The sequence below is a fragment of the Aquarana catesbeiana genome, linkage group LG03 (assembly GCF_042186555.1).
Source record: "Aquarana catesbeiana isolate 2022-GZ linkage group LG03, ASM4218655v1, whole genome shotgun sequence".
In the NCBI taxonomy this organism is placed as follows: domain Eukaryota; kingdom Metazoa; phylum Chordata; class Amphibia; order Anura; family Ranidae; genus Aquarana; species Aquarana catesbeiana.
The window spans coordinates 643,079,123-643,102,756 of NC_133326.1; the positions used below are offsets into that span (position 1 = coordinate 643,079,123).

Below are 23,634 nucleotides of genomic sequence, written 5' to 3' on the forward strand. Positions count from 1 at the left end.
TTATAGCACCCTCCCTGACACAAAATCCAGCCTGGTTTTATCACATGTGTCTGAGAACTTGTCAGAAGTTATGCTGATAAGAGAAGAACGGAGCAGGAGACAGCTACGGGACATAGTGCTTTGGAGAGAGATAATAAAGCACTGCAGATATATGTGCCCAGCTCAAATTTAATTAACCGGGTTTACATCCACATTAACAAATAAAGAAGGGTTAGAGGATATACTGTATCTCAGTATAAACAGTCCAATGTGTTCCAGAAGTTAGAACACGTAGAGGAACCCTTGAAATAACTTTCTGGTCTCCGGAAACCCCTGCTAAAAATTGCTAGATCTGTAACTCATGATAGATTAATGTGATGGTCAGTGGGAAGAATGCTCCTTACACTTAGATAAATTACCCCTTAACACAGTGTTTCTCAACTCCAGTCCTCAAGGCGCCCCAACAGGTCATGTTTTCAGGATTTCCATTATTTTGCACAGGTGATTTGATCAGCTTCACTGCCTTAGTCATTACCACAGCCGTTTCATCTAAGGGAAATCCTGAAAACCTGACCTGTTGGGGCGCCTTAAGGACTGGCGTTGAGAAACACTGCCTTAACAGATAACAAAAAAAAAATTGTGGTGTCAGTGGGAACTCGGAGGCAGAAATAGCTCATTGCTCAAGGAACCCCATACAACCTCTGGAGGAATCCTGGTTGAGAAACCAGAGTTAGAATATGCCTAATGGGTGAGGAAGGTAAGTAATTCAGAGGAATTCTAAAGAGACCTTTCAGTTTTTCTGGATGTATGAATACCTGAATCAGAAGTGTTCTGATTGGGTGTGTGTCGGGTATAGAGCAAATGCAGGGTCCATGTATCAAAGAACTTTTTTTATAAGGGTATGTTGATTAGATATGTGAAAATTTGGATGAAATTTAGATATGTTCGAATCACGATAGTAATGAATTTTACCGAATCTGAAATAAATTGGAATTCATTTGTTTCATTTGGATGATACGATGTGACAGTTTGAGCCTTTTGTTCATTTTTAAATCATCCGAAATAACATAACAGCATAACAAATGATCCAAATTGATTCTGATCTATTTGTTTTTCTTCTAGAGAGTGCAGCGTGAATATTCTTTTTTTTGTATTGGGGTTGAGCTTGAGAGACCATTTAATTCATTTGTATGTGCCCGCCCAAGAGATAAAGTAATTTGGGAAAGGGGAAATGAATTTAACTTAATAACATAACTAATGAATACATACTAATTTGGATTAATTTGTTTTATTCAGATGAGGCTGGGTTCACACCTCCGTGCATAGCGGCTCACAGCAGGGGTCCGGTGCGTCCCTGTTCTCAGTTTCAGGTCTGATTACAGTTCAAAATTTTGTCTGAAACGGACCAGAAGACGCATAGGACTCCTGTGTAATTGGCTCTGCAGCCGTCCCGGGGCAGTGTGAACTGGCACCATTGAGAGCTGGTCACAGACTCCTGACATGCGAATTGGATGCGGGGGAAATTCACATCCAATTCGCAATAGTGTGAACCCAGCCTGAGAGTGGTGCGATTGTCCTGGACTCTTGAATTATCAGGCTTAATGTACACGGGACGTTTTTACAACTTCTCCTGAACAATTTAACTTGACAGATAGTAACCCACGTTTAAAATGTCCGTTTTGTCGCATTTACATGCCGCGTTTGCGCTTAGAAGCGTTTTTAAAAAAAAAGTATTTATTTTTTCAAAATAGCCAAAAATGAAAAACGCCTGTAAACGAAACGCACGTTACCGCGTTTAGCCGCATTTAGAAACGTTTGCCGATTGAAATGCCTCTAAACTCAGCATCTGAACTAATGTTTTTGCTTTCCAAAAAAGTCCTCTAAACCCAACTGCCTAAAAACGACAAACCACTTCAATACCAGGCCTAATCTGGCACTTCTCTCCTACATGTAAAAATCATCATTTTTTTGCTAGAAAATTACTCAGAACCCCCAAACATTATATATGTTTTTTTAGCAGACACCCTGGGGAATAAAATGGCGGTCATTGCAACTTTTTATCCCGCACGGTATTTGTGCAATCATTTTTCAAACGCCTTTTTTTTGGAATAATGTAGAAGATGATGTTATGCCGAGTAAATATATACCTAACATGTCATGTACGTCGGGACTATAAATGGGGCAGTAGCCAATAGCTTTCATCTCTTTATTTATTCTGAGCATGCGTGGCACTTTGTGCGTCGGATTTGTGTACACACGATCGGAAATTCCGACAACGGATTTTGTTGTCAGAAAATTTTATAGCCTGCTCTCAAACTTTGTGTGTCAGAAAATCCGATGGAAAATGTGTGTTGGAGCCTACACACGGTCGGAATTTCCGACAATAAGGTCCTATCACACATTTTCTGTCGGAAAATCCGACCGTGTGTACGGGGCATAACACACGCGGCAATACCTCACATGTGTGGTTTGAACGGCGTTTACGTATGTGGGCGGGACTTGCATGTGCGTTCGCTTCTGAGCGCGAGTTCCTGGGGACAGGGGCGTTTTTAAATTTTTTTTTTTACTATTATTTTTATTTTACTTAATTTTTTTTTATTTTTACCCTTTTTTTTACACTTTTATTTTTTTGATCACTTTTATTCCTATTACAAGGAATGTAAACATCCCTTGTAATAGGAATCTATTGTGACAGGTCCTCTTTATGGAGAGATGTGGGGTCAATAAGACCCCAATAAGTCATAACGTCGCGCCCTCCGACGGTCATAGAGATGACTAGTGACCATCTGTTCACCGGAAATCTCTATCGTAGTCATCTGGCGCTGGCCGGTTCTTTCTCTGGGCCCCCGATGGCACGGGAGAGCACAGAAAAGCACCGAATGGCGGCGGGAGGGGGGGGAACGTCCTCTCCCGTCGCCTATAAGAACGATCAAGCGGCAGAACTGCCGCTATGATCCTTCTTATGGTGCACAGAATCGCCGGCTGGAAAGAATGATATCTGAATGATGCCTCTAGCTTGCAGGCATCATTCAGATATCCCCGCACAAAGTCAAGGATGTCATTTGACTTTGTGCGATATTGAAGTTGTACACATAAGATAACATTGGATGAGTTCAGGGGCAGCTGAAAAAACGTCCAACTGCTTCTGAACGTCCGTTTACCAGCAGCAGTGTACATGAGGCCTCAGAGGATTCTTTTTGCATTACCATTATTTATTATTGTAAAAAATGAACTACATATGAAATGGAAACATATTACAATACATACTGTAAGGTATAAAACACAAATATGATTCCTACTTATTATCCAAAGACATGCTGGTAGGTTAATCGGATCCTGTCTAAATTGCCCCTAGCATGTATGAATGTGTGTTAGGGACCTTATGCCTCGTACTCACGATCGGACTTTCTGACAACAAAACTGTGGAATTTTGTTTGAAGGATGTTGGCTCAAACTTGTCTTTCATACACACGGTCACACAAATGTTGGCCAACAATTCCGAACGTAGTGATGTACTTAACGTACTACGTGGTTTTTCAGCTCTTTAGCGCCACCCTTTGGGCTCCTTCTGCTAATTTCGTGTTAGCAGAAGTTTGGTGAGTGTTGATTCGCGCTTTTCTTTTCGTGTTTTACATTTATCGCTTTTCATTTCGTGCTTTTCAGTTGGTTTCTGAACGGCCGTTCGTCAACCAGACATGTTGCGGAATTGGAGGAGATAACCTGTTATTTATTATTGACTTTGGAGTTATTGCCTTGACATTATTTTTTTGGTTGAATAATGATTTGATTTGGTATATTTTCTATATTTTTGGATGCATAGAATGTAGTTTTTGGTTATTGGCAGATAGCATGTCTAATTTTTATTTATTTTTTTAATATGTTGTTTTACTTCAAATGACAGTTTGGGAGTAGGCAGTTACACTTTAAAAAATACAATGTAAAATTAACAAGGGACACCAACATAGTTGTATCTTTGTTCTTAAAAACTATGGGATAATGGTGTTGTGGTAACTTGCACAAATAAGAAAAAACAAAACATAATAATATTATTCTTGATATCACTTAAAAAAAAAAAAAAAGCCTTTGAAAATTAGTTTGCAATAACTCCATCAGTATTACCAGCAAAGCAGCTTCATTATTATCCCATTAAAGAAGAAGAGAATTGTGCGCTGCATTTGGAGATTTCATAATTTGCCACGTCACAAATGTTAATTCTCCATTACAAACGCTAGTTTACAAGACCGACCGCTTCTGCTTCTGAGCATGCGTGTTTGTACTTTGGACTTTTGTCCAACGGACTTGTGTACACACGCTCGGAAAACCTGACAACACACATTTGTTGGTGGAAAATTTGAGAACCTGCTAGCCAACAATTGTCCGATGGAGCATACACACAGTTGGATTTCCGCCAACAACCTCACATCCAACATTTCCCGTCGGAAAGTCTAATCGTGTGTACGGAGCTTTAGGATGTAAGCTCCTTGAGGGTAGGGACTGATGTGAATGTTAAATGTATATGTAAAGCGAGGCGTAAATTGACGGCACTATAAGTACCTGAAATAAATAAATAATAATAAATTGTGTTTGGGTTGGATGGAGGTGGATCCATCAGAATCTCTGTATCATAACATAACAATAAATCTGAAATTAATTTGGTTCTATTCGTTACTTTCAGATGCACGAGACACCAGTCGATCTCATCCAATCAGCTCATTCCATTTCTCTTTGTGGGATGGACTAGCAGGGATATAGCCAATCTTCTGAAATAACAAAAGAATAACAGAACTTCTGAAAATACGAATTGATTGAACAACGAATATAAGAAATGAATCTGAATATACAAAATGAATTCCAAAAACGAATCAGTCTAACATATTGATTAAAACAAAATGATTTACTTGACGAATAAATACAAAACAAAACAATTGTTTCCATTGTGCACATCTCTAATCTTGATGTTTGCTTCCAGTTTGTCTAAAAGCATGAGTTTGTAGCATGTTTTTTGAGAGATCTAAGTTGGAAGGAAGGTGCAGTTTGATCCAACATGTCAGTAATATTTTTTTTACCAGAAAAACAAGTTGTTTAAATATATTTAAGGGAGGGGTCGTCCTTTCAAATTGAGAGCTGGCTTGGAATAGTAGCAAAGAAGTAGAAAGGGGGCATACCCGTCTCATCACATGATCCAAATACGTTAAAGGAGAAGTACAGTCAAAGCTCGTTTGGCTGTACTTCTGTGGATCACAGGAGGACAGTTCATTCTGCACTCCTGTGACTCGTTTTCAGCAGACAGCGGGATGAAGCCCGCTGTTGGCTGACGTCACAGTGCCGGTTCAGACTGGGGCAGGATCACGACAATAAAAGTCAGGATCCACCCACAACCCTGGACTGGCACCTGGCTCAGCCTCTTGGGAAGCCGCTGAGAGCCTGAACCAGCTGCTTCTGCCCCCTCTACAGCCCAGCGCGCCAGTGAGTGTGGGGGGGGGGGGCACAGCAGAGAGCTGGTGACTGACAGTCAGCAGTTATCTGCTCACAGAGCTCTGAGACTCGAGTGATCGGTAGTGTTTGATCGCCCATTTCTCAGTTTCAGAGCCGGCAGGGGACAGATGCAGTAACGGACCGATGCTGCATCCACCTAGGTAAGTATGATTTTGAACAAAATAACAAAAACTTATCTTTTAAAATTTGGGACCATACTAGTTTAATTTGTAGACATGACCATAATCAATGATTTAGATCAGGTGTGTTAGAGTGACATTTTGATAGCTGGCGAGACAGTTGATACGAGAAGCATGTTGGATGGGTATGTTGAAGGCATAATATACTTTGGGGAGATTTACTAAGCCTGGAGCACACAGAATCTGGTGCAGCTGTGCATAGTAATCAGCTTGTTCAATTAAGCTTTGACAATAAAACCTGGAAGCTGATTGGTTTCTATACACAGCTGCACCAGATTCTGTGTGCTCCAGTTTTAGTAAATCTGCTCCTTTGTGTAAGATTTTAAGCTGCACTTGTCTCCAGGTTTCATTAGGAGTAGTTTATTTATTATTATTATTATTATTATTATTATTATACAGGATTTATATAGCGCCAACAGTTTACGCAGAGCTTTACAATATAAAAGGGAGACAATACAGTTATAATACAATAAAATACAAGAGGATTAAGAGGACCCTGCTCAGAAGAGCTTACAATCTAATAATTTATGGAATGTTTATTTTATTGTGCTTCCTGTATTGAACTAGAAAACGCTGAGGGTTTATTACTACTTTAAGCTTAATTACAATAATTGCATTTAACTGATTTAAACTGAAAGTTCAAATGGGCTTTAAGCCTCCTTTGGATTTGAAGTTATGTTCAGCCAAAATGTTAATTTTGGATAAAGCTGGGAAGGATTAGAACCCCTGTTGGGTTTCTACTGCTATCTGTGGCTCCACTAGAGAGCTTTTCCCTCACTAATTATATAAATGTAACACGTACAGGTGTTTATAACTCTATAGAAATCACATCATTCCTTCTGATAATTGGGCTTTGATTTATGACAGGAGTGGAAAATTGTGTAAATATTCACTTCAATAACCTAATCATGTGAAAAGCTTCTGCATGTGATTGGATATTCAAAGTGAACAGAAACCTGTTAATTTGGTAATTTGTTTTAACAGGGCTTTATATATGCGGCTGCTCTGTGTTAATGCCAACCGGCTGAGTGACTGCATGTGTGCGTGCAGCAGGCGTGAAGAGGTTAAAGACTGTCCAATCAGATCCTGGTTTTCCAATGACTTCCAGTGACCAATTTAAGAATGTCGTAAAACATCCCAGTCTCAGGGAACATATTCCAGATAACAGATATACATATCCTAGACCAACGGTCTTCAAACTATGACCCTCCAGTTTTACAATTCTCATCATGCCTAGCCATGTCTGTGAACGTCAGAGTTTTACAATGCCTCATGGGATGTGTAGTTCTGCAACAGCTGGAGGGCCGTAGTTTGAGGATCCCTGTCCTAGACAGAGGGGTTGCCAGCCAGCATTCTGATGTCCTCACTTCACACTTCATTCTCACACCTCCATTCCCTGGAGGTACTTGCAGGCCAGACAGACCCACCAAGTGGAAAACTCTCAGGACAGCTTACTACATCATGTTGAGGAACTCCAAGGCTTCTTCTCATCAGCCCCTTCTCAAACTTCTTCTTCCTCTTTTTTACCTTTCCCAAGGAAAAAAGCCCAGCCCAAATCAAACGGGGAACAGGGTGGGTCTCATTAAAATAGATCCTAATCACTGCTTACAGGTGGGGAAAGGAAAGTTTATAGACCCTACAGGGAAAGCCTTCTTTATGCATGCCTGCAGGGAGAACACTTGTCCATCAAGCCACAAATTTACATCTCAAAAGATGGACAAGTGTATCACCTGTCCTGGTCTAGACCGTGGCCTCCTACAATAGTTAATTCACTAATTGGAGGTATATAAATGTACTCTTCTTACAGTAGATTTGGAAGATCTATCATTGGGGGTCAATGTTGCTACCTAGATGACATGGGACCTGCCTATTGGCTAATATTCCCATCACACACGTTCTTGGAGAGAAGGTTCGAAGATATTGGGTGCTGTAGCAATAACCAGCTGCAAACTGGATCATACATGACACAGTAGATATTTGCCAGCACACCACGGATCTTCAGGTCAAATCCAAACGGATTTTATTTAAGAATGGTTACATTAAAAACAAGAGAGTGCAATGTTTCTGCATCACGCAGGATCCCTTCATCAGGCATGTGTGTTGCTATTGGCTGTCCAGTGGCAGGGTCGTCCCAGGCTTCAAATGGTGTCATCATGAGCAGGCCGGTTGACAAAAGAACCTGGCTCTGCAAGCCCAGACTACAGCATTGGGTCATTGATATCCAGTTCTGGAAAAGGCATTGTCGACAATTTGCCCAGGGGGGCTTTAAAACTATGCCTATGCTTAACCGCTTGCCAACTGTATAACTTACTTATACAGAATACCTAGTACGAGATCCTACACTTCCTACACTTCCGGGTCAAGGATGCGCATATGCACCGCAGGCGACCTGCTCCCACTGTGATTATACACAGTGGGAGCTGATCTGTGGGTACAGTGGACTCGATGTCCGCCAGCACTCGCGGATCATTAGGCAGAGAGGCAGAACCAAGTAAACAATGTAAACAAAGCAGATCACCATTCTGTCAGTACGGAAGACATTGCTCCTGTGTTCCTGGATCAATGCCTTCCCCTAGTAAAAGCCGCTCCCACACAGTACACAAGCACTGGCTAGGCACACAGTTAAACGTTTGATCGCCCCTGATGTTAACCCCTTCCCAGCCAGTGTCATTAGTACAGCAACAGTGCGTATTTTGTAGCTCTGATCAATGTGTTCGCTCCTCCCAAGACCTCCTGCTCTCAAACTCCCTTGTCACCTCATCCCATGCTCGCCTTCAGGACTTCTCCAGAGCCTCCCCCATCCTCTGGAATGCTCTACCCCAATCCGTCCGTTTTTCTCCTACTTTATCCACTTTCAGACGATCCCTGAAAACTCATCTCTTCAGAGAAGCCTATCTGGCCCCCACCTAACAACTGTACATTTATCTTCTCAATCAGCACATCACCCACAGTTATTACCTCTTGTATCTTTTGACCTTCCTTCTTAGATTGTAAGCTCTAAGGAGCAGGGCCCTCTGATTCCTACTGTATCAAAGTGTATTGTATTTGTACTGTCTACCCTCAAGTTGTAAAGCGCTACGTAAACTGTTGGCACTATATAAATCCTGTATAATAATAATAATAATAATGTATTAGTGTCACTGGTCCCCACTGGTGTCAAAATGTCCACCGCAATATTGCAGTAAAGTCGCTGATCGCTGCCATTACCAGTAAAAACTAAATAAATAGCTAAAAATTCCATAAATATATCCCATAGTATGTAGACGCTATAACTTTTGCGTAAACCAATCAGTATTCACTTATTGGGACTTTTTTTACCAAAAATATGTAGCAGAATACATATTGACCTAAATTGATGAAGAAATTAGATTTTTTACATTTTTTTATTGTATATGTTTTATAGCAGAAAGTAAAAAAATTAGGTTTTTATTGTCAAAACTGTCAGGCCTTTTTGTTTATATCTCAAAAAATAAACACAGAGGTGATCAAATACCACCAAAAGAAAGCTCTGTTTTTTGGGAAAAAAGAACATACATTTTATTTGGGTACAGTGTCGCATGTCCACGCAATTGTCAGTTAAAATAACGCAAGTAACACAATCCAATTGCATTCCCTATTTCCTTCACCTATTATGCCAAAACAAATGATGCCAAAGATAATAATAATAAATGACCATAACATAAAAGTCAGTGAGAACAGGGCTATAGCAATCAGTCTCGATGCTAAGGTTAGTCACAACAACCGCTACCATACAGGAGAACCAGTAGAAGAACAAGCTGCTCGTTGGCTTTGGAATATTAGTTGTAGGAAGTAGTGACTGCAACTGATTTTAACATGGTAGTGACTGACCTCTTTCCACTGTAGGTTTTCAATAGTCTCTGCCACAACTTTTCCTAAAGTTTTGTTTGCATTACTTGTATCACCCTCTAGTGCTAGAAGTGTAGATAGTTTTTGTGTGTTTAAGTGTAGGTAAATTTGTGCAGACTTCACTGGCAGCCAAACCTGTCTGTGTATTTCCTGGGTTAAGCAGAGATCGGGGGAGAGCTGGATGACTCACAGGCAGCATCACTGAGACCTCCCCCCTATTTCTAGAATGTACTGGAACCTTCTAAAAAGATGGGAGGGGAAGTAAGGTGGAGCTGCCTGGAGTATTCTGAGTGCCCTGACCAATCCCTAACTTGGGTTGGCAGGGGGCAGGCACCCTCAAATACTCTGGGTCAGCCCAGCTGGGGAGGAGAGTTCAGGTGGAAGCTGGAGATGGAGTGTTAGACCCAGGGGTGGATGGGACCTTCTAAAAACCCACGAAGGTGTCCTTGTCAGGAGGCACTGGGAGCAAGAAGAGGACTGCCAGGCAAGTCTCCAGGAGGAACAGGAACAGCCAAGTGGGCAGTTGAGTGACACACAATCAAGAGGACTGGGAGGCACACCTGAGAGTACTGGAATGGAGTAGTCTTGGATGGGTGCAGAGCCAGTCAGGAGGACTGTGGTAGCACCAGCAGTGGAAGAAAGGGACAGCTGCAGCCAGGAGGGTTGGCAGTGCCTGGAGAGGTGGTACTAGGAGTATTAGCCTGTAGGCCAGCTAACACCAAAGACTTCCATTATTGCTACACCATAGGGGCCCGTCTGCAAAGGGAATTTAAGCAGACCCAGCTGAGACTGTGCTGGGTCTGGAACCTGTGCTAGCTGGTCCTGGGGGTGATAGTCTGCAAGCAAGTGTGTGCTGGAGGTAGAAGAGGAGAGAATGTATATATCGGAGTGTATATAGTTCAAGTCCCTACAGAGTTTCATTGATCAAATGGGCATCCGATATGCACCCTTCCCCATCCAAGTTAAATTCCCCTGATAAAAAAAAAAAACAAACAAAGCTGCAAGGACTGTTTCTTGTCTCTGAGCAACTGGAAATTTGTGTGCCCGGATGTGTAGGGTGGGGGACGACCACATTCACCAGCGGCCCTTATGAGGGTAGCACTACATACTATTACTAGCTAAAGCTGTTCAAATGACAAGTAACACATACATCAGCAGCTAAACACACACAAAAGCGTTTATTCATAAAACATTTGTTTGTTTGTTTGAATGTTAGAAGCATTCATGCAAACTGAACAAAATGTCTCTATATTTTTACTAATAGAGTAATTCCTGTATCATCCGCTCCATCCAGTCGCCGAAATGAGGTATTTTTTTCTCATTGAGTTATTTCAGAAAATTATACAGCATTTTGGCCACTACGTGGGGCTGACGAATGGATCTATTAGAAAAAATATGGGGAAATTTAGTTCAGCTTGCACAAATGTCCCTAACATTTGTGTAGAAAATGTTTTATAAATAGACCCCTGTAGAAGATGATTGTAATGATCGTGGACGTTAAAGCCCCACTGCAGACATGAAAATGGATTTTGCAAAAGTATTTGACACAGTTCCCCATAAACGTTTACTGTACAAAATAAGGTCTGTTGGCATGGACCATAGGGTGAGTACATGGATTGAAAACTGGCTACAAGGGCGAGTTCAGAGGGTGGTGATAAATGTGGAGTACTCGGAATGGTCAGGGGTGGGTAGTGGGGTCCCCCAGGGTTCTGTGCTGGGACCAATCCTATTTAATTTGTTCATAAACGACCTGGAGGATGGGGTAAACAGTTCAATCTTTGTATTTGCAGACGATACTAAGCTAAGCAGGGCAATAACTTCTCCGCAGGATGTGGAAACCTTGCAAAAAGATCTGAACAAATTAATGGGGTGGGCAACTACATGGCAAATGAGGTTCAATGTAGAAAAATGTAGGTTTTTCGTTGCTTGTGAGGTAGCTATCGGTCCCGGCAGTCCCCCCCTCACACCTCCCGCCTCCCCCCATCCCGATCCCCCCTCTCAGCTCCCCCCCCACCGGTTCCATGGCCTATTGAGGCCTCATTGATTGAGTTACACCAAGGTCCACTAATACTCTTCGTTGAGTCCACAATCCCCATTCCTCTATCTTTTTTCTTCTTCTCTCTTTTTTTTCTCTTTTTCTTTTCCTTTTTAATTTATTTATTTCCCTAGTGTTTCCCTCGTTGTTAACCCTTGTGTTTGATTTGAGTTTTAGGTTTACTGCAGGTCCATTATGGGTTGCCTACTAGCCTCCAGCTAGGTGTCTCCCCTGTTGGTTCCTGGCTAGCGTTCCTCTCCCACCAGCCTGGCATTTCCACCAGGGGTATCTCTAAGCGTTCACAGACTTTTTGTGTGTCTTCCGGGAATCTGAGCACCGCCTTTCGGCCTTCTTTGCGTCCGATTAGGCAAGCAGGGAAGCCCCAGGAGTATTGGACTCCATGCGATTTTAAAGTTGCTAGCAGGGGTTTCTGAATTCTTCTCCTATTTAGGGTCGCCGCTGTGAGATCTTGGAAGATGTGAAGGTTTGTTTCTCCATATTTGGCCTGGCGGTTCTTCTTTAGGTTAGCGGTTATCTGTTCTTTATCTGCATAATTGTGGAATCGCACGATGACATCGCGTGGTGCATCTCCCCTGATTTCTGGTGGTTTTCTTATTCTGTGCACTCTATCCAGTTTGAGCTTTCTGCCGGTTTCTACCGGATCCATCAGATCTCTGAAGATTTCTTCCATTTTAAGTTGCAAGTTCTCTCCTTCTTCTTGCGATTCTGGGAGACCTCTAATCCGGAGGTTTTTTCTTCTACTACGGTTCTCCTGATCCTCCAAGGCGTATCTGATGTTTCTATGTTCCGCCTGCATCATCTCCATCTTGTGATTTAAATTTTGTATTTCAGCTCCATGTTTATCTGTTGAAGATTCAACCTCCTCCACTCTTTTGAGGATATGACCCATGTTTTCACGTACCGTGCTGAACTCTTCTTTGATCGACATCTCCAACCTTGCGAACATCTCTGCGATTTCCTCCTTGGTGGGGAGTGTACTGTCATGCGGAGTTTCTACTAGCGATTCGGCCTCAATCGTTTGCCTTCTTGACCCCGCTTTACCTGGGCGTTCTGGTGTTTTACTTTTTACCCCAGTAGCCGCTGTTGCCCCAGTTGGGTCCCCCGGGTTCTCCTTCCCCCCACCATTTACCATATATCTCCTAATTGTGCCTGGGCTTGCACTTGTCCTAGGTGGGTTCGCTGTGGTCCCTCTCGTTGATTTGCCTCTCATTTTTTATGTTTTTTTTTTTTTTTTATTTTGGCCCCTCAGAAGGCTGGTCAATAGGGTGTTCAATATAAGCGGACCACCACCAGGGGGATCTCAGAGAGTGGTATTTGACGTGTAATTAGTTAACCGTTTTTATTTGCGTTTTCTCCCTTCCTTACCCAGTTAGATTCTGAGTTATTGGGGGTTTTCTCCCTGTCTAATACTGTCCTCCCACTTCTTTTACTCCAATCTGGGCTCTCTGTCTGGGGTTTATACTGCAGAGCTGGTTGCTCTACCTTCTCACACCGTCTCAGGCCTCCCAACCCAGAGGGGTGAACCCCACTTCTTTCCCTCCAGGTACCCGCAGCAACAGGGGTGGTCGGTAGCTGCTAGTACTTTTATTGCGCCTCTTCACTTTTTTTTTTTTTCCCTCCCACCTTTACCTTCACTCGCTCCTCTATTCACACCCACCCTGCTACCAAGTGTGTCTTCTTACGCACCTAATAGGGGCTACTGCCGAAGGTGTGCGAGGGCTGTGAGCACTCAGTCCTTCCTGTGCTATTGCAGGTGGGGTGTCAGATATAGGTGGTTCTGCGTACACTCCTGGGATGGGTAATTATTCATGCAGTTCGCTCTTAAATAAGGTTTTAAGTAAAGTAGAAAGTCACTTACCCTCCTTGCTGGGAGTAAATAGGAACTTTGCAAGATCCAGCCGTGATGAGCTCTAGGAGCCCGCGGATTAAAAGCTAAACCTCCGTCCTCCCGTCCCCCCATCCCGGAGAGCAGGGCAGTGTTTGCGGCTATCACTTTCCCGCCTTAAGCGAGACCCCTCCCCGGCTCTGACAGCAAAAGCAGGGGGGAGAGCGGGGACCAGAGCAGCAGCCGACAGGAACAGTGAGCGGCCGGGATCACACGCTTGGCCTCGCTGCACCCCCCTCCCCGCTTGTTGCAGTGTTGCAGTGAACGGCGGATCATCAGGAAGCCTCAGGAAGCCTCACAAAAAAGTGACTACAGCCAAGGCCATCGTTGCAGGGGCCAAATATCCACGAAAGACAGCACCGTGAAGGAGAGATTGTAAAGCAGGGGAAGCACCCAGGAGGTACAAGGAAAGGTATCAGGAAGGTATCAGGAAAACTGCAGCTTGGGGGGTAAGATCTTGCAAAGTTCCTATTTACTCCCAGCAATGTAGAAAAATGTAAAATAATGCATTTGGGTGGCAAAAATACGAATGCAATTTATACACTGGGGGGAGAACCTCTGGGGGAATCTAGGATGGAAAAGGACCTGGGGGTCCTAGTAGATGATAGGCTCAGCAATGGCATGCAATGCCAAGCTGCTGCTAACAAAGCAAACAGAATATTGGCATGCATTAAAAAGGGGATCAACTCCAGAGATAAAATGATAATTCTCCCACTCTACAAGACTCTGGTCCGGCCGCACCTGGAGTATGCTGTCCAGTTCTGGGCACCAGTCCTCAGGAAGGATGTACTGGAAATGGAGCGAGTACAAAGAAGGGCAACAAAGCTAATAAAGGGTCTGGAGGATCTTAGTTATGAGGAAAGGTTGCGAGCACTGAACTTATTCTCTCTGGAGAAGAGACGCTTGAGAGGGGATATGATTTCAATTTACAAATACCGTACTGGTGACCCCACAATAGGGATAAAACTTTTTCGCAGAAGGGAGTTTAACAAGACACGTGGCCACTCATTAAAATGAGAAGAAAAGAGGTTTAACCTTAAACTACGTAGAGGGTTCATTACTGTAAGAGAGGCAAGGATGTGGAATTCCCTTCCACAGGCGGTGGTCTCAGCGGGGGCATTGATAGTTTCAAGAAACTATTAGATAAACACCTGAATGACCTCAACATTCAGGGATATACAATATAATACTGACACATAATCACACACATAGGTTGGACTTGATGGACTTGTGTCTTTTTTCAACCTCACCTACTATGTAAAATGATTAACTAAAATGATTTAAATTAATTCCAGCTTATTCCTCCACCCCAGACTTAAATGAGCATTTAACCCTTGCATGGCAGAGGGGCCCGATTGAAAGGGTAGACCCAAAGAATCCCAGCCTTCAGCTTTAAATATAAAATACATGCTTTGCAGCTGAAGGGCTTTACATTTTTTATAAAATAAACAGAAACGTGTTAATATTACAATGCAGCAACCCCTGTGGGAGATCCCCTTTAAATTCATAAATGCCGTGTTTAGATTCATGTTTACTCTGAAAAGGTTATAGGTAACCATTACCCCGAGGAGCTTATAAATAGACAGAGATGAAAGTACACATTTTATCGGGGGAGAACTGATTATAGTAACCGAAATGCATGATCACTTACTGCAATCACGCCAAGTTTAAAAACAAGATCCCACAGGGAATATGAATCATAAATGCGGAAAATGAATCAGAGCATCGTGCGCATAAATACTCAGAATCATCTCTCTTTCATGAGTATGTAAACAATAGCGACCACTGCCACCAGCATTCATAATTGCTACGTTTTCTTTAAATTGCTGGCAAATAGTACATACAACGGACGCTGCATCAATGTCTCCTAATAAAATTACACCAAATAGGTCAGATCTCGCTTGGTAAAAACTGTGTAGGCATTGCGATGAATAATTAGCCAATGAAATGAAAGGTCTTGGATTTTAATGTGTTTGAAATGATTGCAGAGCACTTTTTTTTTTAAACACATCGATCTACAGTACTGTGTAAAAGTTTTAGGAAGGTGTAAAAAAATGCTGCAAATTAAGAATGCTTTCAGAAATAGAAGTGTTAATAGTTTATTTTTTTTATCAATTAACAAAATGAAAAGTAAATAAATGGGAGAGAAATCCAAATCTAATGAATATTTGGTGTGACCCCCTTTGCCATCAAAACAGCATCAATTCTTCTAGGTACACTTGCACACAGTTTTTGAAGGAACTCAGCAGGTAGGTTGTTCCAAACATCATGGATAACTAACCTCAGATCTTCTGTGCATGTAGGCTGCCTCAAATCCTTCTGTCTCTTCGTGTAATCCCAGACAGACTCCATGATGTTGAGATCAGGTCTCTGTGGGGGCCAAACCATCACTTCCAGAACTCCTTGTTCTTCTTTACACTTCCTAAAGTGGAAGTAAACCCTCCTATCATTTTCAGTCAAGGAAGCTGCCATCTTGGCCTTTGTTTAATCTTCAACTTCCATGATGCTGCACTTGTGATCAGTTATGACACCAACCATTGGATGGTTTGACAGTTAGGTTGAGAGCACAACCAATGTGAGTGTTACATACAGGCAGGTGCCAGAAATGTAACTGTTTTTTTAAACTGTCAAATTGATGGGTTTACTTCTGCTTTAATGACATTGGCTGTATGTGTGGGATTGTTATCCTGCTGCAGAATACATTTTATGGTATGGCATGATGGATAAATATCTGCCTGTATTTCTCACCAGTGATCCTGACCAAATCTCCAACTCCATTTGCAGAAATGCAGCCCCAAACTTGCATTGTACTGCTCTCCAGCCCTTTGGACAGGCTGCCTCCTGCTACAGCCAATTATTTCAAATTTTGACTCCTCGGTCCAGAGCACCTGCTGCCATTTTTCTGTCGCTTAGCCTTGTTTCCATGTCAGAGGAATAGCTTTTCTGGCCGCAATTCTTCCATGAAGACTACTTCTGGCCAGACTTCTCCAGACAGTAGAAGGGTGTACGTGGGTCTCACTGGTTTCCGCCGTTATGTGTTTATGGCACTGCTTGACATCTTCCGATGTTGAAGGGAAGTAAGTATGATGTGTCTTTTCATCTGCTACATTAAGTTTCCTTGGCCGACCACTGCATCTACAGTTGCCTATTTCTTTGTGTTTCCCCAGTCTGCTTTGAAATCTTTGCCTGGGAGAGATCTTGCTGATGCTGATGTCTTGTGGCTGTGTTCAGTCTTGCCATGGTGTATGACCTGTGTCTTCCACAGCCTCACCTTAGTAACTGAATTTGGCTGTTCCCCACCCAGTTTTAAACCCCCTAGTTAATGACTGTGTTTCAACCTACATAATAAATTGATGATCATTAGCACCTGCTTGGTATAATTGGTTAATCATACACCTGACTTTAAAGCAGAGCTCCACCCAAAAGGGGAAGCTACGCTTGTTTGCTTCCTCCCCTCCTCTGCTGCTATATTTAGCACCTTTCGGGGGGTACCTGGTCTTGACAGGTACCCGCTGCCACCTCCTGCTGACTTTGCCATGGGGACCTCAGCCAGAAGTTTGGTCCCCCTCCTCCTTCCTCTACCGCTGGGCCATTCACAAAGAGCAGTAGGGAACTGGCTGTGAAGTCCCAAGGCTTCACTGCCGGTTTCCCTTAGCCAAGATGGCAGCGGCAGGCAGCACTCAAGAGCTGATTGAAAAATTGACTTGGGTGAAGACACTGCTGGATTTGTGGACAGATAAGTGTCCTAATATTAAAAGTCAGCAGCTACAGTATTTGTGATTTGATCTTGCCGGCTCCTCTTCCTGTCATACCGCAGTCTCTGTATATCTGGACTGGCATGCTGTATACCATCTCTATCTGGAACCTTCTTTCAACAGATGAACCTTATTATTACATTCATCATCTGAGTGTTCATTTGTCGTTGCTGTAATTCCATGTTTAATTAAATGCTACACTTAGAGACACTTTTTCTGTCTTATGCACTAGCTTCACAGAGTCGACACTCCTGAGAAGAGCTTCTGCCCTAAGTGTTCAAGTGTTTTAGACCTTCACTCATTTGCCTGTCCCACCCACAGGCTATTACTATGATTAATGACTTTTCAAGAACCTTTTAAAAGAACTTATTGGACTGGCCTTTCATTAGGCTTCGTATGGTTTTAACCCTGAGCTCTTGCAATATGTTTACAGTATTTGTAGCTCTTTTTTCTGAAGAAGCCTGGAGCTCCGCTTTAATCCTTCAAATTCCGCGACTTTGTGCAAGTTTACAAAGAGTGTAAGTGTAATGCCCCATGCACATGGTCGGAATTTCCGACAGAAAAAGTGCGATGGAAACATTTCATCGTATATTCCGACCGTGTGTATGCCCCATCGGACTTCTTCTGTCGAAAATTCAGACAGACTTAGATAGAGAACATGTTCTATATTTTTCCGACAGAACAAATTACTATCAGAAAAAACGCTTGTCTGTATACTGTTCCGACGCACCAAAAATGACACATGCTCTGAAGCAAGTACGAGACGGAAGCTATTGGCTACTGGCTATTGAACTTCCGTTTTCTAGTCCCGTCGTATGTGTTGTACGTCAGCGCATTCTGGACGGTCGGAATTTGGTGTGACTGTGTGTATGCAAGACAGCTTGAGCGGAATTCCGTCGGAACTCCGTCGTAAAAACCTTCAGAGTTTATTCCGACGGCAAAACCGGTCGGGTACAGGGCATAAGAATTGATGCTGGTTTGAAGCCAAAGGGTAGTCACACCAAATATTAATTTGATTTAGATTTTTTTTCTGTTCACTCACTTTGCATTTTGTAAATTGATAAAAAATAAACAATTAAATTATATATTTTTAAAAGCATTCTTACTTTACAGAATTTCTTCACACCCTCCTAAAACTTTTGCACAGTACTGTATGTGACTCAGATTCACTGTAACCACGTGGATTTCTGTGCAGCCAGTCCATGTTTCTGTCCATATACTTTATTCCAGGGATATGCAATTAGCGGACCTCCACCTGTTGCAGAACTACAAGTCCCATGAGGCATTTCAAGACTGACAGCCACAAGCATGACGCCCAGAGGCAGAGGCATGATGGGACTTGTAGTTTTGCAACAGCTGGTGGTCCGTTAATTACATATCCCTGCTTTATTCAATAAAAGAGGTAAGTGGTTCTCTTTACTAGTGAACTTGCAGCATCTGGTTTGGGCACTGGAAAGTGTGCAGAGTATGCAGTGCACATGGGTCCTAGGAGGGAGAGGGCCCACTGTGCCATCACTGCACACATTGTAGATTTGATTCAGGATTTGAACAGTTTCACTGCCTGCGTACACACGAGCGAACTTTATGGCAGACTTTGTCCGGCGGACTTTTCGACGGAGTTTCCGACCGACTTTTCGAATGAACGGACTTGCCTACACATGATCAACCAAAGTCCAACGGATTTGTACGTGATGACGTACGACCGGACTAAAACAAGGAAGTTCATAGCCAGTAGCCAATAGCTGCCCTAGCGTAGGTTTTTGTCCGTCGGACTAGCATACAGACGAGCGGACTTTTCGAACGGACTCGAGTCCGTCGGAAAGGTTTAAAACATGTTTTATTTCTAGGTCCAGCGAACTTTTGGAGGAAAAAAAAGTCCGCTGTAGCCCACACACGATCGAATTGTCCGATGGACCAAGTATGCCGTAAAGTCCGGTCGTGTGTACGAGTCATTAGTAATTACCATAGCTGTTTCATCTGAAGGAAATCCTGAAAACATGACCTGTTGGGGCGCCTTGAGGACTGGAGTTGAGAAACATGGCTCTAGGCTGCCTTCACATGGGTGAATGGGTCAACCATGGGTGGCCATAGGGTTTCCACCTTTTCTTCAAGCCGAAACCGAACACTTTAGCGGCCTGGGACACCTTTGGGTGCCCCAAGGGGAGTAGTAATGCAGTGCGCATAGCCTGCTGCCGCAGAAAACAGTGAGTGTAGCCAAATTGCTCTTGCTGATATCATCACCCTGCCCCCCAGCGATGCCGAACCTGCCCCCAGACAGCCGCCCACATTTCCCAGATGGCAACAGATTTTTGTGTGACTATCTTGTTTTTTTGGGGAGCCACAGTCCGGTCTGAATAATGTATCTGCATTTCAGTCCAACCGGAAACCCGGACACATGATTCAAAACCCGAACTGTCCGTGTGAATCCCGGACAGGTGGCAACCCTAGGTGGCCACCAATGAGTATCACTAGATTCTCACCATCGTTCGTTACTAACTGCTGCCTGCAAACAGCACTCTGTACAAATCAATAGCCAGCATCGTCGCTGTTCAAATGTAACCAATCATTTGAGTGGACAGTCCAGATTGGGTGGCTGCTGTTTCTACCTATGGGTACCTTAAAGCCAAATTAAAGCTCCAGCAATTATTACAGTCAATATTCATAAAGAGTATTATTTGAAGGCTTCTTTTATTCTTAATAGTCCTTTTTGCTGCAGCAAGATCTAAAATACCCAGTGCTAGCAGCATGGTAGAGAGTTGGACCGCCCCAGCCCTGTCCTATACTGACTGCACAGTTCATCAATCACTTCTCTACATACCACCTATCCCCTCACATCTACGGACACTGGTCCTATCACATCTTGCAGTGCAGGGCTTGTAAATCAGACTAACAGACCATCTATATTTTGACTTGACATCTCTATCTGGTAGAGGCCAGTAAGAAGATATATCCTAAGAATCCAACTATTAAGCTGGCCATACACTAGCAAAATTTAGTTTAAAATTTTTCATTGTCTAGTTTTCTAATCATTAGTGGGGTCAGATCGATGGTTGTTTTCGACTGCAGTGACAAAAAAAATTGAAGGAGCAGGATTTTATTTATAAAAGTGCATGTGGTTTTTCGTTCAGGAAAGTCCATTCCTTCCAAAATCAAATGTGAAAAGCAAACAAGATTTCAAAAGGCATTCATCAATTCATCGAATGTGCTAAATTTTCGTAAGAATGTTCATACAAACATTCATTCGAAGATCTACTAATGTATGGTCAGCTTATCACTAGCCAACAAACATTCTTGGAGGCTGCTTTTTAGGTAATAGTATATATGACAGAGAGGAGTGCACTGTATAATTATATTTGGGTTTTTATTAATCTTTGCATTATGATTTTAAACTCAGCTTTTGCCTCAAAGGGAGAAACTCATGCAGTGATCAGACTAACGCCCCTTCTACAGGGGGTAGGCTCCATGAGCAGGTGGATGGCTTGTCCGTGTCCGCTCCACTTATGCAGAGCGGACACAGACACAGCCAACCACCTGTCTGTTTACACTCAACTGCCATCTGATCTGGCAGATAGCGGATAGGTTCGGATGTTGGTGGGTGTCAATGGACACATGTTCGTTGACACCTGCTGCTCCATTGAGGAGACTGATGTGCCTGATCAGGTCCACCTGAAAAACTGACAGAGTTCGATCGGTCCACTATTGTGAAAGGGGCCAAATGCTGTGCTTGAACATTTACTGTATTGTGTATCCATCACTGTTGCATTGGATTTCTATTCTATACTATTCTATACTATTCCATACATGCAGTGGGGCAAAAAAGTATTTAGTCAGCCACCAATTGTGCAAGTTCTCCCACTTAAAAAGATGAGAGAGGCCTGTAATTGTCATCATAGGTATACCTCAACTATGATAGGCAAAATGTGGAAACAAATCCAGATAATCACATTATTTGATTTTTGAAAGAATTTATTTGCAAATTATAGTGGAAAATAAGTATTTGGTCAATATCAAAAGTTCATCTCAATACTTTGTTATATATCCTTTGTTGGCAATGACAGAGGTCAAACATTTTTCTGTAAGTCCTCACAAGGTTGTCACACACTGTTGCTGGTATGTTGGCCCATTCCTCCATGCAGATCTCCTCTAGAGCAGTGATGTTTTGGGGCTGTCGCTGGGCAACACGGACTTTCAGCTCACTCCAGAGGTTTTCTATGGGGTTTAGATCTGGAGACTGGCTAGGCCACTCTAGGACCTTAAAATGCTTCTTACAAAGCCACTCCTTTGTTGCCCGGGCAGTGTGTTTGGGATCATTGTCATGTTGAAAGACCCAGCCATGTTTCATCTTCAATGCCCTTGCTGATGGGAGGAGGTTTGCACTCAAAATCTCACGATACATGGCCCCATTCATTCTTTCATGTACACGGATCAATCGTCCTGTTCCCTTTGCAGAGAAACAGCCCCAAAGCATGATGTTGCCACCCCCATGCTTCACAGTAGGTATGGTGTTCTTTGGTTGCAACTCAGCATTCTCTCTCCTCCAAACATGACGAGTTGTGTTTCTACCAAACAGTTCTACTTTGGTTTCATCTGATCATATGACATTCTCCCAATCCTTTTCTGGATCATCCAAATGCTGTCTAGCAAACCTCAGACGAGCCCGGACATGTACTGGCTTAAGCAGGGGGACATGTCTGGCACTGCAGGATCTGAGTCCCTGGCGGCGTAGTGTGTTACTGATGGTAGCCTTTGTTACGTTGGTCCCAGCTCTCTGCAGGTCATTCACTAGGTCCCCCCGTGTGGTTCTGGGATCTTTGCTCACCGTTCTTGTGATCATTTTGACCCCACGGGGTGAGATCTTGTGTGGAGCCCCAGATCGAGGGAGATTATCAGTGGTCTTGTATGTCTTCCATTTTCTAATTATTGCTCCCACAGTTGATTTCTTCACACCAAGCTGCTTGCCTATTGCAGATTCAGTCTTCCCAGCCTGGTGCAGGTCAACAATTTTGTTTCTGGTGTCCTTCGACAGCTCTTTGGTCTTCACCATAGTGGAATTTGGAGTGTGACTGTTTGAGGTTGTGGACAGGTGTCTTTTATACTGATAACAAGTTCAAACAGGTGCCATTAATACAGGTAATGAGTGGAGGACAGAGGAGCCTCTTAAAGAAGAAGATACAGGTCTGTGAGAGACAGAAATCTTGCTTGTTTGTAGGTGACCAAATACTTATTTTCCACCATAATTTGCAAATAAATTTTTTCAAAAATCAGACAGTGTGATTGTCTGGATTTGTTTCCACATTTTGTCTCTCATAGTTGAGGTATACCTATGATGACAATTACAGGTCTCTCTCATCTTTTTAAGTGGGAGAACTTGCATAATTGGTGGCTGACTAAATACTTTTTTGCCCCACTGTATCTATGTTTATCAATTCAGTGGAACTTAGGACTAGTTGGTTTAGTACTTAGATAGACCTCCCGTTATCTTCATGTTCCCTCATTTTGGCCAAATGCTGTGTTAGAACACTTATCGTGTATTCATCACTGTTACAGTGGATTTCTATACTTACAGCACCTTGAAAAAGTATTCATACCCCTTGACATTTTCCACATTTTCTCATGTTATAACCAAAATGTAAATGTATTTTATTGGGATTTTATGTGCTAGACCAACACAAAGTGGCACATAGTTGTGAAGTGGAACAAAAATGATAAATGGTTTTCAAATTTTTTTTACAAATAAAAAAAGTGTGGTGTGCATTTGTATTCAGCCCCCCTGAGTCAATACTTTGTAGAACCTCCTTTCACTGCAATTACAGCTGCAAGTCTCTACCAGCTTTGCACATCTAGAGTGACATTTTTGCCCATTCTTCTTTGCAAAATAGCTCAAGCTCTGTCAGATAGGATGGAGAGTTTCTGTGAACAGCAATTTTCAAGTCTTGCAACAGATTATCAATTAGATTTAGGTCCAGACTTTGACTGGGCCATTCTAACACATGAATATGCTTTGATCTAAACCATTCCATTGTAGCTCTGGCTGTATGTTTTGGGTCGTTGTCCTTCTGGAAGGTGAACCTCCGCCCCAGTCTCCAGTCTTTTGCAGACTGTAACAGGTTTTCTTCTAAGATTGTCATGTATTTGGCTCCATCCATCTTCCCATTAAAGGCCAGATTTGTGAAGTGCGTGACTAATAGTTGTCCTGTGGACAGATTCTCCCACATGAGCTGTGGGTCTCTGCAGCTCCTCCAGAGTTACCATGGGCCTCTTGGCTGCTTCTCTGATTAATGCTCTACTTCCCCAGCCTGTCAGTTTAGGTGGATGGCCATGTCTTGATAGGATTTCAGTTGTGCCATGCTCTTTTCATTTTCGGATGATGGATTGAACAGTGCTCCGAGAAATGTTCAAAGGTTGGGATATGTTTTT

The 23,634-nt window shown here is 42.8% G+C and overlaps 1 long non-coding RNA gene across 2 annotated transcripts in view; it reads left to right on the forward strand.

Annotated features, from left to right (window-relative positions):
• Positions 1–23,634, forward strand: part of LOC141133289 (uncharacterized) — a 375,137-nt gene that overhangs the window by 313,691 nt on the left and 37,812 nt on the right. Inside the window, exon 3 of one of the 2 annotated variants that reach the window (XR_012243041.1) lies at positions 4,655–4,845. The exons of the other annotated variant lie outside the window; for it this stretch is intronic. This is a non-coding gene — a long non-coding RNA (uncharacterized lncRNA). Of the gene's footprint in view, positions 1–4,654; positions 4,846–23,634 lie in introns of those variants that run through there. 2 annotated transcript variants of the gene reach the window in all.